This window comes from Chiloscyllium plagiosum, unplaced genomic scaffold, assembly GCF_037043375.1.
Source record: "Chiloscyllium plagiosum isolate Xiang-an unplaced genomic scaffold, Cpla_swu_hap1 HiC_scaffold_52, whole genome shotgun sequence".
Classification (NCBI taxonomy): Eukaryota; Metazoa; Chordata; class Chondrichthyes; order Orectolobiformes; family Hemiscylliidae; genus Chiloscyllium; species Chiloscyllium plagiosum.
The window spans coordinates 8,925,474-8,951,236 of record NW_028270190.1 but is presented as its reverse complement, the minus strand read 5'-3'; the positions used below and the strand labels follow the sequence as shown (position 1 = coordinate 8,951,236).

General features: G+C 44.5%; 3 non-coding genes across 3 annotated transcripts; all 3 read right to left on the bottom strand.

The window, feature by feature from the left end:
* Positions 1-10,130: 10,130 nt before the first annotated feature.
* trnai-aau (transfer RNA isoleucine (anticodon AAU)) lies at positions 10,131-10,204 on the bottom strand. The gene has a single exon. It is a non-coding gene; the product is annotated as a tRNA-Ile (tRNA).
* Positions 10,205-12,410: 2,206 nt separating this feature from the next.
* On the bottom strand, positions 12,411-12,484 carry trnai-aau (transfer RNA isoleucine (anticodon AAU)). The gene has a single exon. It is a non-coding gene; the product is annotated as a tRNA-Ile (tRNA).
* Positions 12,485-21,522: 9,038 nt separating this feature from the next.
* trnai-gau (transfer RNA isoleucine (anticodon GAU)) lies at positions 21,523-21,596 on the bottom strand. The gene has a single exon. It is a non-coding gene; the product is annotated as a tRNA-Ile (tRNA).
* Positions 21,597-25,763: the final 4,167 nt, after the last annotated feature.

The window sequence follows — 25,763 nt, the reverse complement described above, 5'->3', positions numbered from 1 at the left end:
TGGGAGTAATTGACATAGTGTCAGTTCCAGGAATTCTGTTCGTTTTCGGGAAAATTTTGGCAGGATACAAGTTGGGAGTGATACTCCTTTTCGTGGAGAAGCCCAAGAAAGTCCAAGAAACTGTGGAAGTAAACAGAAATATGCTGATATATTCCAGGATTCTGTGGTAACCGCATCCAATTTTCATAAGTTAGAGCACAAAGTGAAAAAATAAAGAGAAAAATGAAGGCGTTGAGGTTTAGTTAGCGGACACCCTACTGGTACAGACAAAACCTAAACAGGCAACGCATCAGATAAAATTGATTCATCCTGAAAGTCTAAGTTAGTTGCAACAAAATGACAAGACGATAAAACATATATATGTGAATATATAGCTCGAAAAGGAGGCAGAGAATATTTTGGAGTGTTATTTTCTTCACGATATAATCCCAAGACAGAAATGGAAACCATAGAATTTTAGTGCAGAGGATAAATGGGCTGGAAAGCACCAGATTGTGTTGATGGCGGCATGCAGACGGGAAGCGTTGCCCGGAGCACATGAACTACGTGTAGCAGGTCACTTAGACTCAGGTTAAGTTACAAAAACATTGTTCTTGCCCTGGAATGCACAAGGATCTGGTTAGGTTTTAACACAGGCGATAATAAAACCAGCAACTTCGTTGCCAATTCCTGCATTTGAAGAAACTTTCACACGAGCTATAATTTATTGCATAGGTCCCCTCCTGAGAATAAAAATCAGGGAGCAGTAATTGTATCAGGTGAGTCTTGAGATTAGAGATTAGACATAGAATTTTGATTTCCTGAAGAAGGGCTTATGCCCGAAACGTCGATTCTCCTGTTTATTGGATGCTGCCTGACCTGCTGCGCTTTTCCAGCAACATATATTCAGCATAGAATTTTGATTAGTCTGGATCACCTTGACATAAGTAGGGAAGATGTGTTGGTTAGGCTAAAGGTTATTAAGGTGGACTAATCGCTGGGACCGGATGGGATCAATCCCAGGTTGCTGAGGGAGGCTAGATAGGAAATAACTGGGGCCCTGACTGAGATCTTTGTGGCATCCTTAAATTCAGGGAGGTGCTGGAGGACTGGAAAGATTCTCAGGTTTTCCCTTGTACAGGAAGACTAGTAGGGATATTCCGGTTAACTGCAGACCAGTGAGCCTGACATCGGCGGTAGGAAAGTTGATGGAGAGGGTACTGAGGGACAGAATCTATTTACATTTAGAAAAAAATTGGCTTATCAGTGATAGGCAACATGGTTTTCAGCGGGGGAGATCGTGCCTTACCAACTTAATAGAGTTATTCGAGGAAGTTATCAAGTTGATAGATGAAGGGAGCGCTGTTGACGTCATGTACATGGACTTTAGTTAGGCGTTTGATAAGGTTCTCCATGGTAGACTAATGGAGAAAGTGAAGTAATATGGTGTGCAGGGTGTTCTAGCTAGGTGGATAAAGAACTGGTTGAGCAACAGGAAACAGAGAGTAGCAGTTGAAGGGAGTTTCTCGAAATGCAGAAAGGTGACCAGTGGTGTTCCACTAGGGTCAGTGTTGGGGCCACTGTTGTTCGGAATATACATAAATGATCTGGAAGACGGCACTGTTGGTATGATCAGCAAGTTTGCAGATAACGTGAAGATTGGTCGAGTATCAGAAAGAATAGGGGACTATCCGGGAATATAGGGGATATGGATAGACTGGAGATTTGAGTGGAAAAGTGGCAGATGAATTTCAGTGCAGACAAATGTGAGGTGACGCACTTAGGCAAGACTAATTCTTGAGTGAATTACACAATGAACGGAAGAGCATTGGGAAAAGTTGATGGGCAGAGAGATCTAGGAATACAGGCCAATCGTACACTGAACGACACTGCACAGGTGGATAGAGTGGTCAAGAAGGCATATAGTATACTTGCCTTCATTGGACGGGGTATTGAGTATAACAGCTGGCAATTGTAAAAATTGTACAAGGCATTGGTTCCGTCGCATTTAGAATACTGTGTACAGTTCTGGTCACCACATTACCAAAAGGATGTGGACGCTTTGGCAAGGGCGCAGTGAATGTTTGCAACGATGTTGCCTAGTATGGAAGATGCTGGCAATGAAGAGATTTTGAATATGTTAGGTTTATTTTCATTACAAAAAATGAGATTTTGGGGGAGCCTGATTGAGGTTTACAAAACCATGAAGGGTATATACAGTATGGATAGAAACAAGCTTTTTCCAAGGGTGACGGATTCAATAAGAGAATTCACGCTTTCAAGGTGAGAAGTGGAATGTTTAAGGGGGATACACGCGGCAAGAGTGTGGTGGGCATTTGGAACGCGTTGCGAGCAGAGGTGGTAGAGGCAGGATGGCAGATTCACTGAGGACGTGTCTGGACAGGTGCATGAGTAGATGGGGAGCAGAGTGATACAGATGCTTAAAAATTGTCTGACAGATTTGGACAGCATATTTGGATCGCCTCAGGCTCGAGGGGCCGAAAGGCCTGTTCCTGGGACGATAATTCTGTTTGTTCTCTTTGTTCTTTGTTAAATACAATGGATGTGTCTGCCAGATTTCCGGAGGCAATTACATTGTGGTGTATCAAGGCAAGAAAAAGGTCGTACAGGAGTTAACAGCTTTCTGCACACGGTATGGGGAACACACAGAGATTCAATCGGACCAAATGTCAACTTTTACTGCACTGTTGTTTAAAGAGGTTGTGGATAGTTTACTAATAGAGCACTATAAATCCAGTGCGCATTATCCTGAATCCCAGGGAGCATTAGAAAGGTGGCATTAAGCTTTGAAGACCATGTTGACAGCATTCTGTCAGGATTGTCCGAATGATTGAGATAAAGGTATCCCGTTCACGGTATTTGCTATTAGATATGCCTCACGTTACTCTCCCCAGTTCACTGCGTTCGAGTGAATATTCGTTCATGAAGTGATAGGCCATTTGACATTAATTAAGGAAAAAGGTGACAGGATCAAAGCCGGAGATCTCACAATTAGATTGTTTATCGAAGGTGAGGGTGGAATTAAATCGAGTAGGTGAATGAGTTAAGCACCAACTAAAAAGGTCAATGCATGGAGCATATAAAAGCTGTGAGATTCTGACGTTTTCCAGAGGGATGACATGTGAGCATTGTAACCAGTGAAATGAGATCCTTTCAAAGCCAAATTTAGTGGTCTCTATCAAAGTGAGAAAAAGTTGATTCAGGTGATCTATCTGAACCATTTGCTGGATTTAAGTAGCCTGATGACCTCTAACAGACCAGCACCGCTTTAATAATGACCATTACTATCTAAAACCCAGTCCACAACCTCCTTGTGACCAATCACCATCAATCCCAATACCCTGAAAGGATTATTGCGTCACTGAGTCTAACCCGTCTGTGTTCGTGATGTAAATTATAGAACCCATGTGGGACAGTTTGCCGTTGATTAATTTATTTGTTACTGAGTTTCAGTGCTCGGACGAATTCAGCATTTTGAACATTGAATTTATTTCTCTATTAGGGTGACGGGATATATCACCACATTCTTCAATTATCTTCTGGACATAGCCTTGGCCACAGCATCGACTCGAGACTTTGTGCAGCAATTCACGAGCTTTCGAATGAACCCGATCTCATGGACTTTTGAAGGCAATTGAGCTATCAATTGAGCTATCAAGATGCCCTATTTGGTCACGTGTAGCGATTACAGTTAAACATTGCCCAAAACAATATCGATTTGCCAGGAAAAATACAAACACTAAAATAATAAAATAATTTCGTTCGGCGCTCCATCACAGGCTCTTCCGAACTCTCCCCATTTCTTTGAGCCTGGAGTCTCCAGAGGGTTCTGCAGCTCACTGAAATGTGTCTGACGGTGAAAACGTTGACCTGCAGATTCAGCGGTGTTAGAAACAAAATTCAATAAAATTTAGACGAGACCACCAAAGCTGGAAACAAGACAATTTATTCCACGATCTTGCAAGAAAGGATCCCCAACTGCATAGAACAATTGAAGTGATGATTATTCAAACTATTACACTGTTATACTTTTGAGCTACGTGAGGTCACCTCTTCCGATCCCTACATTACCTCATCTTTTTTACTATTTCGCCTCTGCCCATCTATGCTCCACGCCCATTGCTCCCATCTTTCCAAGTTGGCAATTTTACCCCTTGCACGTGCTGTCATAAGGCTAAACTCTTGTCTCGATGTTCCCTTTGTAACTTCTTTCATTGTCCATTGGTACATTCCATTCTTGTACATACATCTTAACAATGTATCTTTCTCGTGCTTCGCTTCTATGTTTCAGTAATCTTAGCTTTTTGCTGGAACAGTTGTTTTAAACATTATTGTAAAAGGAATTTTTTTTAAAAAAATCTACATTACAGTTACTACTTAATTATCCATAATTATGTACTGAAAAGTATAGACACGCTTCCTTAAATACCTGTATGCTTTTTCTATATCTGCAAAATCAACACTTTTTCCCCCATTTCTCACAGCTGAAATAGAACATATCGTGTGAGAATGTAATAAAGATAAAATATCCACGGAGATTTCACAGGGAGAGACAGAAAGTGATAATGCACTTACACAGCGCTAACTGATATGCTGTTTGTGGTACAACTTTTTCCGTATATTCCGCATTCAAAACTCCTCGAAAAAATGTTGTATGAGACTACACAAACACTACAGTTACCTGGACTCTGTCCCTTAAACAGTGTGAGGGCAGGGATAACACGAGTTTGAATAAAGTGTAAAGCTTTTCTATGTTCCCCAAGTGTATTATAAATATTTGATTATTCTGATGGTTTCTGTACTATTGGTGATGCCATAGGCAATGCATCAGCTGTGCCAGTGAGTGTCGGCACGTGGACTGCGTTAATGCGTTTGGCACTGCAGAAATCCCAAAGTAGGTTTGCCGGAGAGAATACTACAGGAATGTGCAAATTACAGAAAAGTTCTTCTCTGAGTTTTGCAGCTCCTGAGTAAGACCAGATGTTGTGGCTGTAAACTTCTGAAATTCTGTTTAGTAAATTGAGTGTGGCCAAAAATGGACATGTTAAAACCTACAATCCTAGTTAGCTTAATGGATCATACATCTGGTATTTCCCGTCTATGCACGTGTTTGATCGTTACTAAAACAACTTTGCACGAGGCTGTTGCTTTTGATTGAAGAGCAGAACACAAGTTTATGACATGAAATGACGAAAATAACAAACGATTTGCAGAGAAAAGAAAATTTAAAAGACATGAATGTGAATGTCAAATTAAAACTTCAACCTTTATTTTCTGAAACACTATCTAACACAGATACTCAAGGCCAAATGAAGCACATCCCCATCTCAGGTATTTGCAATCTTTGCAATCTCTACTGTTCAGCTTCTTCATTTGAGTCGTTAAGAGGTTTTTGTTGTTCATTCACGATTCCGTTCTTTGTAACGTCAAACTGTCTGGCAATTTGAACCTCTCCTCTCTCAACAATTTATTCTTTTAAGTCTCCTGAATACCCGGCTGCACAGACGAGAATCCAGATTAAATGGAAAGATTAGTTCTAATCTCTGATTTTTTAAAAAATCACATGTACCTCTGTATTATATACTATCTGTGTTTTCCTTGAAAATATTCCATGTTTTGGCCTCAACCGTTTTCAGTGACGGAAAAATCAACAGACTCATTCTGCTGCTTGACTAATGACATATCTCCTCTTCCCGTCGAGTCCCGTCTCCTTGGTCTATGGTCCCCTGGTTTTGGCCTCGCTCCAGTCATCGGGAACATCCTTCCTGAGTTAATACTGTCTCGTTCTGTTCCACGTTTCGAGCCTTCTACAGCATTAGACAGCCCCATTCACTTCCTTGTCAGCCCAATCGATATTGTGCAAACCGTTCCTATCTGTCTTCAGACGTCAGTCCTGCCAGCCAAGGAATCAGACTAGGAAGACACAATCACAGAAACTGCCAGAAAAACATAGTTTAAGTGGCAGCATCCGTGGAGACAAATCAGGGCTTACGTTTCAGAACAGAATTCTGTAGAAAGATGACTGGTCACGAAAATGTAGCTCTGATTATTCATCACAGATGCTGCCAGATCTGCTCGGTTTTTCCAGCAATTTCTGTTTTCTCTGATTTATAACAGCCGGGGATCTTCTGATTTTTTTTTTCAGGCTGTTGAGCTATCCTTGTAATCCCTTTATGGTCAGACCATCCTTCCACTCATAATGAAGAACGAGAACTGCATACAGCACTCTAGCTGTACTTCCACAAAGGCCCAATTCTCTTACCCAAATCATGTTTTTCTTGTGATGAATTGCATCCCAGCGTCTGCTTTCCTCGCTAATTAAGATGCTTCCTTACAGCGACTGGTGAAGATTACACTGAAACATTGTACTCTTCTTTCCATTCTATAATGATTCAGATAATAATCTGGTTGATCTTGCTCATAAATTGTAGTAGCCTTACGTTGGTCCCCATTAAAATACATTTGCCATGCAATTGCCCGGTCGTTCAACTTGTCCAACTGCCACAGAATCTTCTCTGCCTCCGCCATATATTTCACTCACTCACCAAGTCTTTTGCCGTCAGCAAATATTCAGATGTTATATTTTCATTCCGAATCTCAATCTCTAATATTTATTGTGAATACCTAGAGTCAAAACACTGATCGCTGTGTTACTCATTGGTCACTCAGGAAATGATATATTTCTTCCGAAATGTGTTCAATGTCCGCCACGCAATTGTCCATTCATGTAGCTGCTCTACCCCAAATCCCATGTGGGCACTCACTCTTATCAGAAGCCAACAAACACCCCTAAATACGCACCAACTCTATCGAACACCACCTCGCTGAAAGTTCAACCCTCTGGAAATTTTCCTCCCTGCATTGTGGAATTGATTATGATTCCAGGAGCTTTATGTCCATGAGTGTACACCACGCGTCACTGAGTGCATTTCCAAGTACGGACAGAATGTTGTGCAGAACAGGATTGAGGTCCAATGGTGTGTTGCATTCAGTGTTCACATTGATTCATTAGTTTAACAATTAGAATAAATTTGGAAAACCACCAGATTTATAAACTATTACCTCATCGTAGCTTCGGAAACACCAGCGTTTGTGTTTCAACTCACTGCTGTAGCATGAAGTCAAATTCTTAGCGAAATTCCACTACCATGATCATCAATTCGGTCAAGTCTAGAGAAAACCACAAAAAACTGTCGATAACAGGATTAAATTGATTGAAAAAGGGATCAGTAAAATAATAGATTTTTGTGTCTCCTATTTCACTATCTTTGGTACACTGTCCTTTGTCTTGAGCCCAGAATCCCCCTCGGGTTCTCCTGCTTACGAAAACTATCTTGACAGTGAAAATGGTGAGCCACAAAATTCGTACAAATACGACATAGGGTGTTAGAATGTAATGAGCAACTTCAATTGTGATCCATAACGTGAAATAAACTTCATCTAACTCTTCTCCACAAAACATGTTATCATGCATAAAACATTAATTAATATTGTACATAAAAGGTCAGATTATGTATCTTGAAAAGATCAATGCATTCACTGTTCTCAGATCAACAACCATTTTTTTCTCACTACAATAAATATTTTCCACCTTCTGATAACCTGTGGCAACAAAATGTTCAAATTTGAACCAGTTGGAGCAGTTGGCGACTGTAACATTCAGACTGTGTGAATGTGCGCACATTTGTAGCTCTGGTGCTCGTTGCTGTGGTTCTGTTCGCCGAGCTGGAAGTTTTTGTTGCAAACGTTTCGTCCCCTGGCTAGGCGACATCAACAGTGCTTGGGGGCCTCCTGCGAAGCGCTTCTTCGGTGTTTCCTCCGGTGTTTATAGTGGTCTGTCCATGCCGCTTCCGGTTGTCAGTTTCAGCTGTCCGCTGTAGTGGTTGGTATACGGGGTCCAGGTCGATGTATTTGTTGATGGAGTTTGTGGATGAATGCCATGCCTCTAGGAATTCCCTGGCTGTTCTCTGTCTGGCTTGCCCTATGAAAGTGATGTTGTCCCTGTCGAATTCATGTTGCTTGTTGTCTGTGCGTGTGGCGACGAAGGATAGCTGGTCGTGTCGTTTCGTGGCTAGTTGATGTTCATGTATGCGGATTGTTAGCTGTCTTCCTATTTGTCCTATATAGTGTTTTGTGCAGTCCTTGCATGGTATTTTGTACACTATATTAGTTTTGCTCATGTTGGGTATCGGGTCCTTCGTTCTGGTGAGAATGCAAACACATCGACATGGACCCAATATACCAACCACTACAGCGGAGAGCTGAAACAGACAACCGGAAGCGGCAGGGACAGACCACTATAAAAACCGGAGGAAACATCAAAGACGCGCTTCGCAGGAGGATCCCAAGCACTGATGATGTCACCTAGCCAGGGGACGAAACGTTTGCAACAAAAACATCCTGCTTGGCGAACAGAATCATGTTGCTTATGCAATCTTCGTTTTACAGCATATTTAGCAAGTTATCACGCCTTCCTGCAGCGTTCGTCAGTGACAGATCAGCTGCTAAGATGATTGCTTCAGACAGCATGCTGCATCCTACATTTGAAAATGGAAAAGGTGAAAACGTTTACAGGCTGAACACTCACTCACTATTTTGCCTGGCGCGTCAGAGGCTGGGAGCGGATCTTATGGAGGCTTTTCAATCATGAGGGGCATGAATCGGGTAAATAGACAAGTTTCTTTCGCTCAGGTGTGGCAGTGCAGAACTAGAGGGTAAAAATCAGGTGTGGGAGGGCAAGAATTGGAAAGACGGTGATGGGCAATGGCTGCGCGCAGAGGGTGGTGTGATTGTGGAATAAGTTGCCAGACAAGCAGGTGATGGATGGTAAAATTCCAATACTTTTAAGGAATCTTAACGTGTATTTGAATAGGCAGGGTTCAGAGAGACATGGGTCAAGTGCATGCAATCGCGGTTGGATCAATTGAAGATATCTGTTTGGAATGGACGAGTTCGGCCGAAGACTGTGCTTTCAGTGCTGTCCATATCTAATGAGCTCTATGATAGTGCAGCTGAAATGATAAAAAAGATAAATAAATTCAATCAAGAAAATTGTCTCAAGTTGTTGAATTCAAAAAACTTCAGGTAATGTTATTTCAATTATTTTATTTATCTTTTTTATTTGTGATTTTTTCATTGTTCTGTAACTCTTATTTCTTGATTGTCTCTCTTTCTCTCGCTCCCCACACCATCAATATCTTTTTCCTTTCCACTTCCCGCTTTGCTACCCTTCTCCCCTGTTTTCCATTTTGTCTCAGGTTCACCCACCCCCCACATATTTTCTCACATAGCACTGGCTACAATCTGCGTCATTCACGGCTCCTAATCTCCCTTAGATCTCTCCATGCACTCTCATTATCACCTTTGCATCTGGAGCCCTGACTCACCGTCTCTCAGCCTGCTGTAAACAGCTCCCTAATTCTCCCCCTTTTTTATCTTTAACAAATGATCAGTTAGAATCGAAACGTCAGCTCTTTTCTCTCCTTGCAGATGGTGCCAGAACTGCTGAGACTTTCCAGCATTCTCTCTTTTGGTTTCCGATTCCAGCACCCGCAGTAATTTCATTTTATTAATGGCTCTATGATATTGCTGGTGTCATGATAACTCCAGCTTCGATGCATGAGAGGTGTGCAAGCGAATGAATTCCCTCTGGAAGTCGCGTGACAAGTATTAACAGAGATCAAGGAAAATAACATGAACGAATCTTTGATTTGAATTGAAGCCTGAACTCTGGTTCTGCTCTGGTTCTGTGCCATGTCTGCTTAATACTGCATATATTTCATGCTTTGCATTTGTTTGTGAAAACAATTGAGACTGATTGATTTGCTGCAGACAACATCCAGCAGTCATCATGGGTACAGCGATCAAGTCGTGCGTCTATCCCTGTCAAATGTTTTATTGCGCAGGTGAGGCTTCCTGTTTCGTGGTTTGGTGGAGCACGTTGTTTGGAAAAATAGCAACGCAGCTGAGATCCGGCATGGGACCAGCGGGTTGATGTTCCATGACAGCGATGGTCGCCTTTCGAATGAATACATATCTCAACCGACCATGTGACAAGTTCTTGCAGACGGTGAAAGTAAAAGCCACGGCGAACATTGACACAGACCTGCTAACTATGGAAGCGCCTCACATGATCAGTGCGGGGATTGAACCCACGACCTTGGCGTTATTAGCACCACGCTTTAACCAACTGAGCTAACCGACCAACGCAGTCAAGTCGCGAAAGCAAATGCCTATATTCCCGGTGCTCACAACCGCGGCGGCTGTTCATTTTCTGCTTCATGTCGATCGCACGATCGTCTGAAATACTTCCTTTCGTTGCAAAGCTTTTCAACGAAAAAAAAGCATTTAGTTTTCCGAACGCGCCTACTCGACTTAACCATTTGCTCTGATATTCAAAATTAAGCACAATGTCCGGACGCATGCAATTTCAATCGCAATGCCACCAGCTCAGCTGCAGCTTGTCATGTTGACAAATATCGTCTGGAGAAACGTCCCTTCAACGATCGCTCACTGTTCTACTGGATACTCACAGACTTTTGGAGTCAGGGTTATGTGCTGCTTATAAACTGCTACGAACCTTATGCCAAATGCATTTGAATTGTAATCGAACAGTGGGATTTTTTCTGCTCCCGAACGACGCAGTTGCTTTGGTGTCAGCAACAGCTCAGAAGCCAATGCACGTTTTCCTCAATCACTTACGTTGCTCATGCAATCTTCGTTTGACAGCATATTTAGCAAGTTATCACGCCTTCCTGCAGCGTTCGTCAGTGACAGATCAGATGCTAAGATGATTGCTTCAGACAGCATGCTACATCCTACATTTGAAAATGGAACAGTTGCAAACGTTTCCAGGCTGAACACTCACTCACTATTTTGCCTGGCGCGTCAGAGGCTGGGAGCGGATCTTATGGAGGCTTTTCAATCATGAGGGGCATGTATCGGGTAAATAGATAAGTTTCTTTCGCTCAAGTGTGGCAGTGCAGAACTAGAGGGTATAAACCAGGTGTGGGAGGGCGAGAATTGGAAAGGCAGTGATGGGCATTGGCTGCGCGCAGAGGGTGGTGTGTTTGTGGAATAAGTTGCCAGACAAGCAGGTGATGGATGGTATAATTCCAATACTTTTAAGGAATCTTAACGTGTATTTGAATAGGAAGGGTTTGGAGAGACATTGGTCAAGTGCATGCAATCGCGGTTGGATCAATTGAAGATATCTGTTTGGAATGGACGAGTTCGGCCGAAGACTGTGCTTTCAGTGCTGTCCATATCTAATGAGCTCTATGATAGTGCAGCTGAAATGATAAAAAAGATAAATAAATTCAATGAAGAAAATTGTCTCAAGTTGTTGAATTCAAAAAACTTCAGGTAATGTTATTGCAATTATTTTATTTATCTTTTTTATTTGTGATTTTTTCATTGTTCTGTAACTCTTATTTCTTGATTGTCTCTCTTTCTCTCGCTCCCCACACCATCAATATATTTTTCCTTTCCACTTCCCGCTTTGCTACCCTTCTCCCCTGTTTTCCATTTTGTCTCAGGTTCACCCACCCCCCACATATTTTCTCACATAGCACTGGCTACAACCTGCGTCATTCACGGCTCCTAATCTCCCTTAGATCTCTCCATGCACTCTCATTATCACCTTTGCATCTGGAGCCCTGACTCACCATCTCTCAGCCTGGTGTAAACAGCTCCCTAATTCTCCCCCTTTTTTATCTTTAACAAATGATCAGTTAGAATCGAAACGTCAGCTCTTTTCTCTCCTTGCAGATGGTGCCAGAACTGCTGAGACTTTCCAGCATTCTCTCTTTTGGTTTCCGATTCCAGCACCCGCAGTAATTTCATTTTATTAATGGCTCTATGATATTGCTGGTGTCATGATAACTCCAGCTTCGATGCATGAGAGGTGTGCAAGCGAATGAATTCCCTCTGGAAGTCGCGTGACAAGTATTAACAGAGATCAAGGAAAATAACATGAACGAATCTTTGATTTGAATTGAAGCCTGAACTCTGGTTCTGCTCTGGTTCTGTGCCAGGTCTGCTTAATACTGCATATATTTCATGCTTTGCATTTGTTTGTGAAAACAATTGAGACTGATTGATTTGCTGCAGACAACATCCAGCAGTCATCATGGGTACAGCGATCAAGTCGTGCGTCTATCCCTGTCAAATGTTTTATTGCGCAGGTGAGGCTTCCTGTTTCGTGGTTTGGTGGAGCACGTTGTTTGGAAAAATAGCAACGCAGCTGAGATCCGGCATGGGACCAGCGGGTTGATGTTCCATGACAGCGATGGTCGCCTTTCGAATGAATACATATCTCAACCGACCATGTGACAAGTTCTTGCAGACGGTGAAAGTAAAAGCCACGGCGAACATTGACACAGACCTGCTAACTATGGAAGCGCCTCACATGATCAGTGCGGGGATTGAACCCACGACCTTGGCGTTATTAGCACCACGCTCTAACCAACTGAGCTAACCGACCAACGCAGTCAAGTCGCGAAAGCAAATGCCTATATTCCCGGTGCTCACAACCGCGGCGGCTGTTCATTTTCTGCTTCATGTCGATCGCACGATCGTCTGAAATACTTCCTTTCGTTGCAAAGCTTTTCAACGAAAAAAAAGCATTTAGTTTTCCGAACGCGCCTACTCGACTTAACCATTTGCTCTGATATTCAAAATTAAGCACAATGTCCGGACGCATGCAATTTCAATCGCAATGCCACCAGCTCAGCTGCAGCTTGTCATGTTGACAAATATCGTCTGGAGAAACGTCCCTTCAACGATCGCTCACTGTTCTACTGGATACTCACAGACTTTTGGAGTCAGGGTTATGTGCTGCTTATAAACTGCTACGAACCTTATGCCAAATGCATTTGAATTGTAATCGAACAGTGGGATTTTTTCTGCTCCCGAACGACGCAGTTGCTTTGGTGTCAGCAACAGCTCAGAAGCCAATGCACGTTTTCCTCAATCACTTACGTTGCTCATGCAATCTTCGTTTGACAGCATATTTATCACGCCTTCCTGCAGCGTTCGTCAGTGACAGATCAGATGCTACGTTGATTGCTTCAGACAGCATGCTACATCCTACATTTGAAAATGGAACAGTTGCAAACGTTTCGAGGCTGAACACTCACTCACTATTTTGCCTGGCGCGTCAGAGGCTGGGAGCGGATCTTATGGAGGCTTTTCAATCATGAGGGGCATGTATCGGGTAAATAGTAAGTTTCTTTCGCTCAAATGTGGCAGTGCAGAACTAGAGGGTATAAACCAGGTGTGGGAGGGCGAGAATTGGAAAGGCAGTGATGGGCATTGGCTGCGCGCAGAGGGTGGTGTGTTTGTGGAATAAGTTGCCAGACAAGCAGGTGATGGATGGTATAATTCCAATACTTTTAAGGAATCTTAACGTGTATTTGAATAGGAAGGGTTTGGAGAGACATGGGTCAAGTGCATGCAATCGCGGTTGGATCAATTGAAGATATCTGTTTGGAATGGACGAGTTCGGCAAAAGACTGTGCTTTCAGTGCTGTCCATATCTAATGAGCTCTATGATAGTGCAGCTGAAATGATAAAAAAGATAAATAAATTCAATGAAGAAAATTGTCTCAAGTTGTTGAATTCAAAAAACTTCAGGTAATGTTATATCAATTATTTTATTTATCTTTTTTATTTGTGATTTTTTCATTGTTCTGTAACTCTTATTTCTTGATTGTCTCTCTTTCTCTCGCTCCCCACACCATCAATATCTTTTTCCTTTCCACTTCCCGCTTTGCTACCCTTCTCCCCTGTTTTCCATTTTGTCTCAGGTTCACCCACCCCCCACATATTTTGTCACATAGCACTGGCTACAACCTGCGTCATTCACGGCTCCTAATCTCCCTTAGATCTCTCCATGCACTCTCATTATCACCTTTGCATCTGGAGCCCTGACTCACCATCTCTCAGCCTGGTGTAAACAGCTCCCTAATTCTCCCCCTTTTTTATCTTTCACAAATGATCAGTTAGAATCGAAACGTCAGCTCTTTTCTCTCCTTGCAGATGGTGCCAGAACTGCTGAGACTTTCCAGCATTCTCTCTTTTGGTTTCCGATTCCAGCACCCGCAGTAATTTCATTTTATTAATGGCTCTATGATATTGCTGGTGTCATGATAACTCCAGCTTCGATGCATGAGAGGTGTGCAAGCGAATGAATTCCCTCTGGAAGTCGCGTGACAAGTATTAACAGAGATCAAGGAAAATAACATGAACGAATCTTTGATTTGAATTGAAGCCTGAACTCTGGTTCTGCTCCGAGACTGTGCCAGGTCTGCTTAATACTGCATATATTTCATGCTTTGCATTTGTTTGTGAAAACAATTGAGACTGATTGATTTGCTGCAGACAACATCCAGCAGTCATCATGGGTACGGCGATCAAGTCGTGCGTCTATCCCTGTCAAATGTTTTATTGCGCAGGTGAGGCTTCCTGTTTCGTGGTTTGGTGGAGCACGTTGTTTGGAAAAATAGCAACGCAGCTGAGATCCGGCATGGGACCAGCGGGTTGATGTTCCATGACAGCGATGGTCGCCTTTCGAATGAACACACACCTCAACCGACCATGTGACAAGTTCTTGCAGACGGTGAAAGGAAAAGCCACGGCGAACACTGACACAGACCTGCGAACGGCGGGAGCGCCTCACACGGTCAGTGCGGGGATTGAACCCACGATCTTGGCGTTATTAGCACCACGCTCTAACCAGCTGAGCTAACACACCAACGCAGTCAAGTCGCGAAAGCAAATGCCTATATTCCCGGTGCTCACAACCGCGGCGGCTGTTCATTTTCTGCTTCATGTCGATCGCACGATCGTCTGAAATACTTCCTTTCGTTGCAAAGCTTTTCAACGAAAAAAAAGCATTTAGTTTTCCGAACGCGCCTACTCGACTTAACCATTTGCTCTGATATTCAAAATTAAGCACAATGTCCGGACGCATGCAATTTCAATCGCAATGCCACCAGCTCAGCTGCAGCTTGTCATGTTGACAAATATCGTCTGGAGAAACGTACCTTCAACGATCGCTCACTGTTCTACTGGATACTCACAGACATTTGGAGTCAGGGTTATGTGCTGCTGATAAACTGCTACGAACCTTATGCCAAATGCATTTGAATTGTAATCGAACAGTGGGATTTTTTCTGCTCCCGAACGACGCAGTTGCTTTGGTGTCAGCAACAGCTCAGAAGCCAATTGCACGTTTTCCTCAATCACTCACGTTGCTCATGCAATATTCGTTTGACAGCATATTTAGCAAGTTATCATGCCTTCCTGCAGCGTTCGTCAGTGACAGATCAGATGCTAAGATGATTGCTTCAGACAGCATGCTACATCCTACATTTGAAAATGGAACAGTTGCAAACGTTTCCAGGCTGAACACCCACTCACTATTTTGCCTGGCGCGTCAGAGGCTGGGAGCGGATCTTATGGAGGCTTTTCAATCATGAGGGGCATGTATCGGGTAAATAGATAAGTTTCTTTCGCTCAAGTGTGGCAGTGCAGAACTCGAGGGTATAAACCAGGTGTGGGAAGGCGAGAATTGGAAAAGCAGTGATGGGCAATGGCTGCGCGCAGAGGGTGGTGTGTTTGTGGAATAAGTTGCCAGACAAGCAGGTGATGGATGGTATAATTCCAATACTTTTAAGGAATCTTAACGTGTATTTGAATAGGAAGGGTTTGGAGAGACATGGGTCAAGTGCATGCAATCGCGGTTGGATCAATTGAAGATATCTGTTTGGAATGGACGAGTTCGGCCGAAGACTGTGCTTTCAGTGCTGTCCATATCTAATGAGCTCTATGATAGTGCAGCTGAAATGATAAAAAAGATAAATAAATTCAATGAAGAAAATTGTCTCAAGTTGTTGAATTCAAAAAACTTCAGGTAATGTTATATCAATTATTTTATTTATCTTTTTTATTTGTGATTTTTTCATTGTTCTGTAACTCTTATTTCTTGATTGTCTCTCTTTCTCTCGCTCCCCACACCATCAATATCTTTTTCCTTTCCACTTCCCGCTTTGCTACCCTTCTCCCCTGTTTTCCATTTTGTCTCAGGTTCACCCACCCCCCACATATTTTGTCACATAGCACTGTCTACAACCTGCGTCATTCACGGCTCCTAATCTCCCTTAGATCTCTCCATGCACTCTCATTATCACCTTTGCATCTGGAGCCCTGACTCACCATCTCTCAGCCTGGTGTAAACAGCTCCCTAATTCTCCCCCTTTTTTATCTTTAACAAATGATCAGTTAGAATCGAAACGTCAGCTCTTTTCTCTCCTTGCAGATGGTGCCAGAACTGCTGAGACTTTCCAGCATTCTCTCTTTTGGTTTCCGATTCCAGCACCCGCAGTAATTTCATTTTATTAATGGCTCTATGATATTGCTGGTGTCATGATAACTCCAGCTTCGATGCATGAGAGGTGTGCAAGCGAATGAATTCCCTCTGGAAGTCGCGTGACAAGTATTAACAGAGATCAAGGAAAATAACATGAACGAATCTTTGATTTGAATTGAAGCCTGAACTCTGGTTCTGCTCCAGGTTCTGCTCTGGTTCTGTGCCAGGTCTGCTTAATACTGCATATATTTCATGCTTTGCATTTGTTTGTGAAAACAATTGAGACTGATTGATTTGCTGCAGACAACATCCAGCAGTCATCATGGGTACGGCGATCAAGTCGTGCGTCTATCCCTGTCAAATGTTTTATTGCGCAGGTGAGGCTTCCTGTTTCGTGGTTTGGTGGAGCACGTTGTTTGGAAAAATAGCAACGCAGCTGAGATCCGGCATGGGACCAGCGGGTTGATGTTCCATGACAGCGATGGTCGCCTTTCGAATGAACACACACCTCAACCGACCATGTGACAAGTTCTTGCAGACGGTGAAAGTAAAAGCCACGGCGAACACTGACACAGACCTGCGAGAGCGCCTCACACGGTCAGTGCGGGGATTGAACCCACGATCTTGGCGTTATTAGCACCACGCTCTAACCAGCTGAGCTAACCCACCAACGCAGTCAAGTCGCGAAAGCAAATGCCTATATTCCCGGTGCTCACAACCGCGGCGGTTGTTCATTTTCTGCTTCATGTCGATCGCACGATCGTCTGAAATACTTCCTTTCGTTGCAAAGCTTTTCAACGAAAAAAAAGCATTTAGTTTTCCGAACGTGCCTACTCGACTTAACCATTTGCTCTGATATTCAAAATTAAGCACAATGTCCGGACGCATGCAATTTCAATCGCAATGCCACCAGCTCAGCTGCAGCTTGTCATGTTGACAAATATCGTCTGGAGAAACGTACCTTCAACGATCGCTCACTGTTCTACTGGATACTCACAGACATTTGGAGTCAGGGTTATGTGCTGCTGATAAACTGCTACGAACCTTATGCCAAATGCATTTGAATTGTAATCGAACAGTGGGATTTTTTCTGCTCCCGAACGACGCAGTTGCTTTGGTGTCAGCAACAGCTCAGAAGCCAATTGCACGTTTTCCTCAATCACTCACGTTGCTCATGCAATCTTCGTTTGACAGCATATTTAGCAAGTTATCACGCCTTCCTGCAGCGTTCGTCAGTGACAGATCAGATGCTAAGATGATTGCTTCAGACAGCATGCTACATCCTACATTTGAAAATGGAACAGTTGCAAACGTTTCCAGGCTGAACACCCACTCACTATTTTGCCTGGCGCGTCAGAGGCTGGGAGCGGATCTTATGGAGGCTTTTCAAACATGAGGGGCATGTATCGGGTAAATAGATAAGTTTCTTTCGCTCAAGTGTGGCAGTGCAGAACTCGAGGGTATAAACCAGGTGTGGGAAGGCGAGAATTGGAAAGGCAGTGATGGGCAATGGCTGCGCGCAGAGGGTGGTGTGTTTGTGGAATAAGTTGCCAGACAAGCAGGTGATGGATGGTATAATTCCAATACTTTTAAGGAATCTTAACGTGTATTTGAATAGGAAGGGTTTGGAGAGACATGGGTCAAGTGCATGCAATCGCGGTTGGATCAATTGAAGATATCTGTTTGGAATGGACGAGTTCGGCCGAAGACTGTGCTTTCAGTGCTGTCCATATCTAATGAGCTCTATGATAGTGCAGCTGAAATGATAAAAAAGATAAATAAATTCAATGAAGAAAATTGTCTCAAGTTGTTGAATTCAAAAAACTTCAGGTAATGTTATATCAATTATTTTATTTATCTTCTTTATTTGTGATTTTTTCATTGTTCTGTAACTCTTATTTCTTGATTGTCTCTCTTTCTCTCGCTCCCCACACCATCAATATCTTTTTCCTTTCCACTTCCCGCTTTGCTACCCTTCTCCCCTGTTTTCCATTTTGTCTCAGGTTCACCCACCCCCCACATATTTTCTCACATAGCACTGGCTACAACCTGCGTCATTCACGGCTCCTAATCTCCCTTAGATCTCTCCATGCACTCTCATTATCACCTTTGCATCTGGAGTCCTGACTCACCATCTCTCAGCCTGGTGTAAACAGCTCCCTAATTCTCCCCCTTTTTTATCTTTCACAAATGATCAGTTAGAATCGAAACGTCAGCTCTTTTCTCTCCTTGCAGATGGTGCCAGAACTGCTGAGACTTTCCAGCATTCTCTCTTTTGGTTTCCGATTCCAGCACCTGCAGTAATTTCATTTTATTAATGGCTCTATGATATTGCCGGTGTCATGATAACTCCAGCTTCGATGCATGAGAGGTGTACAAGCGAATGAATTCCCTCTGGAAGTCGCGTGACAAGTATTAACAGAGATCAAGGAAAATAACATGAACGAATCTTTGATTTGCATTGAAGCCTGAACTCTGGTTCTGCTCCGAGACTGTGCCAGGTCTGCTGAATACTGCATATATTTCAGGCTTTGCATTTGTTTGTGAAAACAATTGAGACTGATTGATTTGCTGCAGACAACATCCAGCAGTCATCATGGGTACGGCGATCAAGTCGTGCGTCTATCCCTGTCAAATGTATTATTGCGCAGGTGACGCTTCCTGTTTCGTGGTTTGGTGGAGCACGTTGTTTGGAAAAATAGCAACGCAGCTGAGATCCGGCATGGGACCAGCGGGTTGATGTTCCATGACATCAACCTTTCGAATGAATACACATCTCAACCGACCATGTGACAAGTTCTTGCAGACGGTGAAAGGAAAAGCCACGGCGAACACTGACACAGACCTGCTGACGACGGAAGCGCCTCACGTGGTCAGTGCGGGGATTGGACCCACGATCGTGGCGGTATTAGCACCACGCTCTAACCAGCTGAGCTAACCGACCAACGCAGTCAAGTCGCGAAAGCAAATGCCTATATTCCCGGTGCTCACAACCGCGGCGGCTGTTCATTTTCTGCTTCATGTCGATCGCACGATCGTCTGAAATACTTCCTTTCGTTGCAAAGCTTTTCAACGAAAAAAATGCATTTAGTTTTCCGAACGCGCCTACTCGACTTCACCATTTACTCTGATATTCACAATTAAGCACAATGTCCGGACGCATGCAATTTCAATCGCAATGCCACCAGCTCAGCTGCAGCTTGTCATGTTGACAAATATCGTCTGGAGAAACGTACCTTCAACGATCGCTCACTGTTCTACTGGATACTCACAGACTTTTGGAGTCAGGGTTATGTGCTGCTGATAAACTGCTACGAACCTTATGCCAAATGCATTTGAATTGTAATCGAACAGTGGGATTTTTTCTGCTCCCGAACGACGCAGTTGCTTTGGTGTCAGCAACAGCTCAGAAGCCAATTGCACGTTTTCCTCAATCACTCACGTTGCTCATGCAATCTTCGCTTGACAGCATATTTAGCAAGTTATCATGCCTTCCTGCAGCGTTCGTCAGTGACAGATCAGATGCTAAGATGATTGCTTCAGACAGCATGCTACATCCTACATTTGAAAATGGAACAGTTGCAAACGTTTCCAGGCTGAACACTCACTCACTATTTTGCCTGGCGCGTCAGAGGCTGGGAGCGGATCTTATGGAGGCTTTTCAATCATGAGGGGCATATATCGGGTAAATAGATAAGTTTCTTTCGCTCAAGTGTGGCAGTGCAGAACTAGAGGGTATAAACCAGGTGTGGGAGGGCGAGAATTGGAAAGGCAGTGATGGGCAATGGCTGCGCGCAGAGGGTGGTGTGTTTGTGGAATAAGTTGCCAGACAAGCATGTGATGGATGGTATAATTCCAATACTTTTAAGGAATCTTAACGTGTATTTGAATAGGAAGGGTTTGGAGAGACATGGGTCAAGTGCATGCAATCGCGGTTGGATCAATTGAAGATATCTGTTTGGAATGGACGAGTTCGGCCGAAGACTGTGCTTTCAGTGCTGTCCATATCTAATGAGCTCTATGATAGTGCAGCTGAAATGATAAAAAAGATAAATAAATTCAATGAAGAAAATTGTCTCAAGTTGTTGAATTCAAAAAATTTCAGGTAATGTTATTTCAATAATTTTATTTATCTTTTTTATTTGTGATTTTTTCATTGTTCTGTAACTCTTATTTCTTGATTGTCTCTCTTTCTCTCGCTCCCCACACCATCAATATCTTTTTCCTTTTCACTTCCCGCTTTGCTACCCTTCTCCCCTGTTTTCCATTTTGTCTCAGGTTCACCCACCCCCCACATATTTTCTCACACAGCACTGGCTACAACCTGCGTCATTCACGGCTCCTAATCTCCCTTAGATCTCTCCATGCACTCTCAGTATCACCTCTGCATCTGGAGCCCTGACTCACCATCTCTCAGCCTGGTGTAAACAGCTCCCTAATTCTCCCCCTTTTTTATCTTTAACAAAGGATCAGTTAGACTCGAAACGTCAGCTCTTTTCTCTCCTTGCAGATGGTGCCAGACCTGCTGAGACTTTCCAGCATTTTCTCTTTTGGTTTCAGATTCCAACACCCGCAGTAATTTTATTTTATTAATGGCTCTATGATATTGCTGGTGTCATGATAACTCCAGCTTCGATGCATGAGAGGTGTGTAAGTGAATGAATTCCCTCCGGAAGTCGCGTGACAAGTATTAACAGAGATCAAGGAAAATAACATGAACGAATCTTTGATATCAATTGAAGCCCGAACTCTGGTTCTGCTCCGAGACTGTGCCAGGTCTGCTTAATACTGCATATATTTCATGCTTTGCATTTGTTTGTGAAAACAATTAAGACTGATTGATTTGCTGCAGACAACATCCAGCAGTCATCATGGGTACGGCGATCAAGTCGTGCGTCTATCCCTGTCAAATGTTTTATTGCGCAGGTGAGGCTTCCTGTTTCGTGGTTTGGTGGAGCACGTTGTTTGGAAAAATAGCAACGCAGCTGAGATCCGGCATGGGACCAGCGGGTTGATGTCCATGACAGCGATGGTCGCCTTTCGAATGAATACACATCTCAACCGACCATGTGACAAGTTCTTGCAGACGGTGAAAGGAAAAGCCACGGCGAACACTGACACAGCCCTGCTAACGACGGAAGCGCCTCATATGGTTAGTGCGGGGATTGAACCCACGACCTTGGCGTTATCAGCACCACGCTCTAACCAGCTGAGCTGTCAAGCCGCGAAAACAAATGCCTATATTCCCGGTGCTCACAACCGCGGCGGCTGTTCATTTTCTGCTTCATGTCGATCGCACGATCGTCTGAAATACTTCCTTTCTTTGCAAAGCTTTTCAACGAAAAAAAAAGCATTTACTTTTCCGAACGCGCATACTCGACTTAACCATTTGCTCTGATATTCAAAATTAAGCACAATGTCCGGACGCATGCAATTTCAATCGCAATGCGTCCTTTCCTTTCGCTGCAAAGCTTTTCAACGAAAAAAACATTTACTTTTCCGAACCCCACCCCCCACCACCAAACCATCATCTCCCAGACCATCCATAACCTCATCACCTCAGGGGCCCTCCCATCCACCGCCTCCAACCTCATAGTCCCACAACCCCGCACCGCCCGTTTCTACCTCCTGCCCAAAATCCACAAACCTGACTGCCCCGGACGACCCATCGTCTCAGCCTGCTCCTGCCCAACCGAACTCATCTCGGCATACCTCGACACGGTCCTGTCCCCATTAGTCCAAGAACTCCCCACCTACGTTCGTGACACCACCCACGCCCTCCACCTCCTCCAGGATTTCCGCTTCCCCGGTCCCCAACGCCTCATCTTCACCATGGACATCCAGTCCCTGTACACCTCCATCCCCCATCACGAAGGACTCAAAGCACTCCGCTTCTTCCTTTCCCGCCGTACCACCCAGTACCCTTCCACCGACACCCTCCTTCGACTGACCGAACTGGTCCTCACCCTGAACAACTTTTCTTTCCAATCCTCCCACTTTCTCCAAACAAAAGGAGTAGCCATGGGCACCCGCATGGGCCCCAGCTATGCCTGCCTCTTCGTAGGATATGTGGAACAATCCATCTTCCGCACCTACACTGGCCCCACCCCCCATCTTTTCCTTCGCTACATTGATGACTGTATCGGCGCTACCTCGTGCTCCCACGAGGAGGTTGAACAGTGCATCCACTACACTAACACCTTCCACCCCGACCTTAAATTCACCTGGACAGTCTCGGACTCCTCCCTCCCCTTCCTAGACCTTTCTGTTTCTATCTCAGGCGACCGAATCAACACGGACATCTACTACAAACCAACCGACTCCCACAGCTACCTGGACTACACCTCCTCCCATCCTGCCCCCTGTAAAAACGCCATCCCATTCTCCCAATTCCTTCGTCTCCGCCGCATCTGCTCCCAGGAGGACCAGTTCAAAATACGTACAACACAGATGGCCTCCTTCTTCAAGGACCGCAATTTCCCCCCCCCCGACGTGGTCGACGGTGCCCACCACCGCATCTCCTCCACTTCCCGCTCCTCCGCCCTTGAGCTCCGCCCCTCCAACCGCCACCAGGACAGAACCCCACTGGTCCTCACCTACCACCCCACCAATCTCCATGTACAGCGCATCATCCGCCGTCACTTCCGCCACCTCCAAACAGACCCCAGCACCAAGGATATGTTTCCCTCCCCTCCCCTATCAGCTTTCCGTAGAGACCACTCCCTCCGCGACTCCCTTGTCAGATCCACACACCCCACCGACCCAACCTCCACTCCTGGCACCTTCCCTTGCAACCGCAGGAGGTGCAACACTTGCGCCCACACCTCCCCCCTCACTTGTCTCCAAGGCCCCAAAGGAAACTTCCATATCCGCCACAGATTCACCTGCACCTCCACCCACATCATCTACTGCATCCGCTGCAGCCGGTGTGGCCTCCTCTATATTGGGGAGACAGGCCGCCTACTTGCGGAGCGATTCAGAGAGCACCTCTGGGCCACCCGGACGAACCAACCCTACCACCCTGTAGCACAGCATTTCAACTCCCCCTCCCACTCCACCGAGGATATGCAGGTCATTGTACTCATCCACCGCCAAACCACAACAACGCGACGGTCGGAGGAGGAGCGTCTTATCTTCCGACTGGGAACCCTCCAACCACAGGGGATGAACTTGGACTTCACCAGTGTCTTCATCCCCCCTCCCCCCACCTTGTCTCAGCCGAATCCCTCCAGTTCGGCACCGCCCTCCTGACCTGCAGTCTTCTTCTTGACCTCTCTGCCTCCATCCTACTCCGACCTACTCCGACCTATGAGGGGGATGGCTGTTTTAATATGTTTCGGCTAGAAGCTGGAGAAGTGTAGCTTTGTGAGGTTATCCGTGGGTTCGCAGTACAGCGTGGTGCTGAGGTGCCATTCCTTGGCGGAAATGCATGTGTCCAAGAATGAGACAGATTGTTGAGAGTAGTCGATGGTGTTTTTGATGGTGGGATGCAACTTGTTGATATCACTGTGCAATTTTCGCAGTGACACCTCTTCCTGGATCCAGAGGAAGAAAATGCCATCAATGTACCTGGTGTGCAATGTTGCTTGGAGGTCCTGTGTCAAGGAGAATTCTTGTTCGAACCTGTACATGAAAGTGTTGACATATTGGGGTGCACATTTAGTCCTCAAGGCTGTTCCATGTGGCTAGCTGAAGAACTGGTTGTCAAAGGTGAAGACATTGTGATCTAAGATAAAGGGAATGAGTTTTGGGACGGTGCTTGGAGATGGGGAGTTGTTGGTGTTGAGTACTGAGTCTTCTACCGCGATGCCGTCATTATGTCGGATGCTGGTTTGGAGTGCTGAAACTTTCGTTGTGGGGAGGAATGCTCCTGGCCCGACTGGTCCGTGGGTGTTGAGTTTCTGCAAGAAATGTGTATTCTCATGGCAGAAGCTGGAGGTCCCCTGTACAATGGCTTTCAGGCTGCCATCGACATAGCCAGAGAGTTTCTCAGAGAGTCCCATTCCCTGATGCAATAGGACGTCCTGGAGTATTGGTTTGTGTACCTTCGGGAGGCAGTAGAAGTACCCTACACGACAAGTATGTGGGATTTGTGTGCGCGTAGGGAACTCTGAAGAATATTGTCCAAACTCCTGATCAATGCATTTTGTTCACGCGTGTGGTTTTGAGCTGATTTGCGGTATTTGCCTGTAGTGTTCCTGGTTGTCAGTTGTCGGTGCACTTCCTTGCAGTAATCTGTTCTATTCTGAATGACGATGGCTCCTCTTTTATATGCTGGTTTGTTGACAATGTTGTGATTGATTTTGAGAGCATGGATGGTGTTGCGTTGTGATCGGATGTTCTTTTCTAACTTGTGGGTACGACTGATGAATCTGGCATTTATATATTACCTGTCGGTTTGCGCATAAATGTCAAGCTCAGTGCAGCGGCCCTCCGTTGAATTCCAGGTTGACTCCTTCTTTGGTCGCTCCTTTACAGATCCCTGTGATGACTGTTCCCATTCGGTGGTGGGCTCATTGGGATCATTGCCAGCATCTTGTAGAATTCCAGGGGCCTCATTCGTCGGATGAATTCCTCAGCGACTGCTGGAATTCCACGGGATCCTTTTTGTTGGTTGGGCAAAAAATGAGACCCCTGCTATGAACTTCAAACTCTTCCGGTTGAAGGGGGTGGTCAGATAAATTAACCATTGAATTCCCCACGGTGATAATATCCACTGTGGTGCCAGGGTGGGATTGGCTACTGCTGTTGTTAATGCCAAGTTTCTCCAATTTCTTGTTTTCGTTGTGCATGTCCGTGGTGTAGTGTTGTCGCCTTGTCTCTTTGAAAATGTTGCGTAACTATAAGTGAGTGCAGGCTGAGGTGTGTTCTTTATCTTAGTTTCGAAGTTATGGCGCCTGCTGTTAGGCTAGTGCACGAGATGATCGAGGTGTTTGCGAAAGGTGCTGTGGCAAAGTCTGTCCTGGTATTCTGTGTTGTTGGTCGACATGAGCGGGTTCTTGATCCGTTATCCTTTTGGTAACCTTCTGGCTTGCCTGCATTCCTGTAGAAACTTGATGACTGTATCGATATGAGCTAACGTTTTGGAGATCTTCTCCACTTGAGGCCTGCAGTTATTGGTGTCGACTGTAGTCATGATTTGGAGATGCCAGTGTTGAACTGTGGTGTATAAAGGTAAAAATCACAAAACACCAGGTTACCGAACAACAGGTTTATTCGGAAGCACTAGTTTTCGAAGCGCTACTCCTTCATCAGGTCACTGTGGAGAAAAGGATTGTAAGATAGAGAATTTATAACAAAATTTGCGAATGTAATTTTTAAAAAATGTTTTGTAATTTGCATATCAATGAAATAATCCAAGACATTTTCGATACATAATTTTAGGTGCATC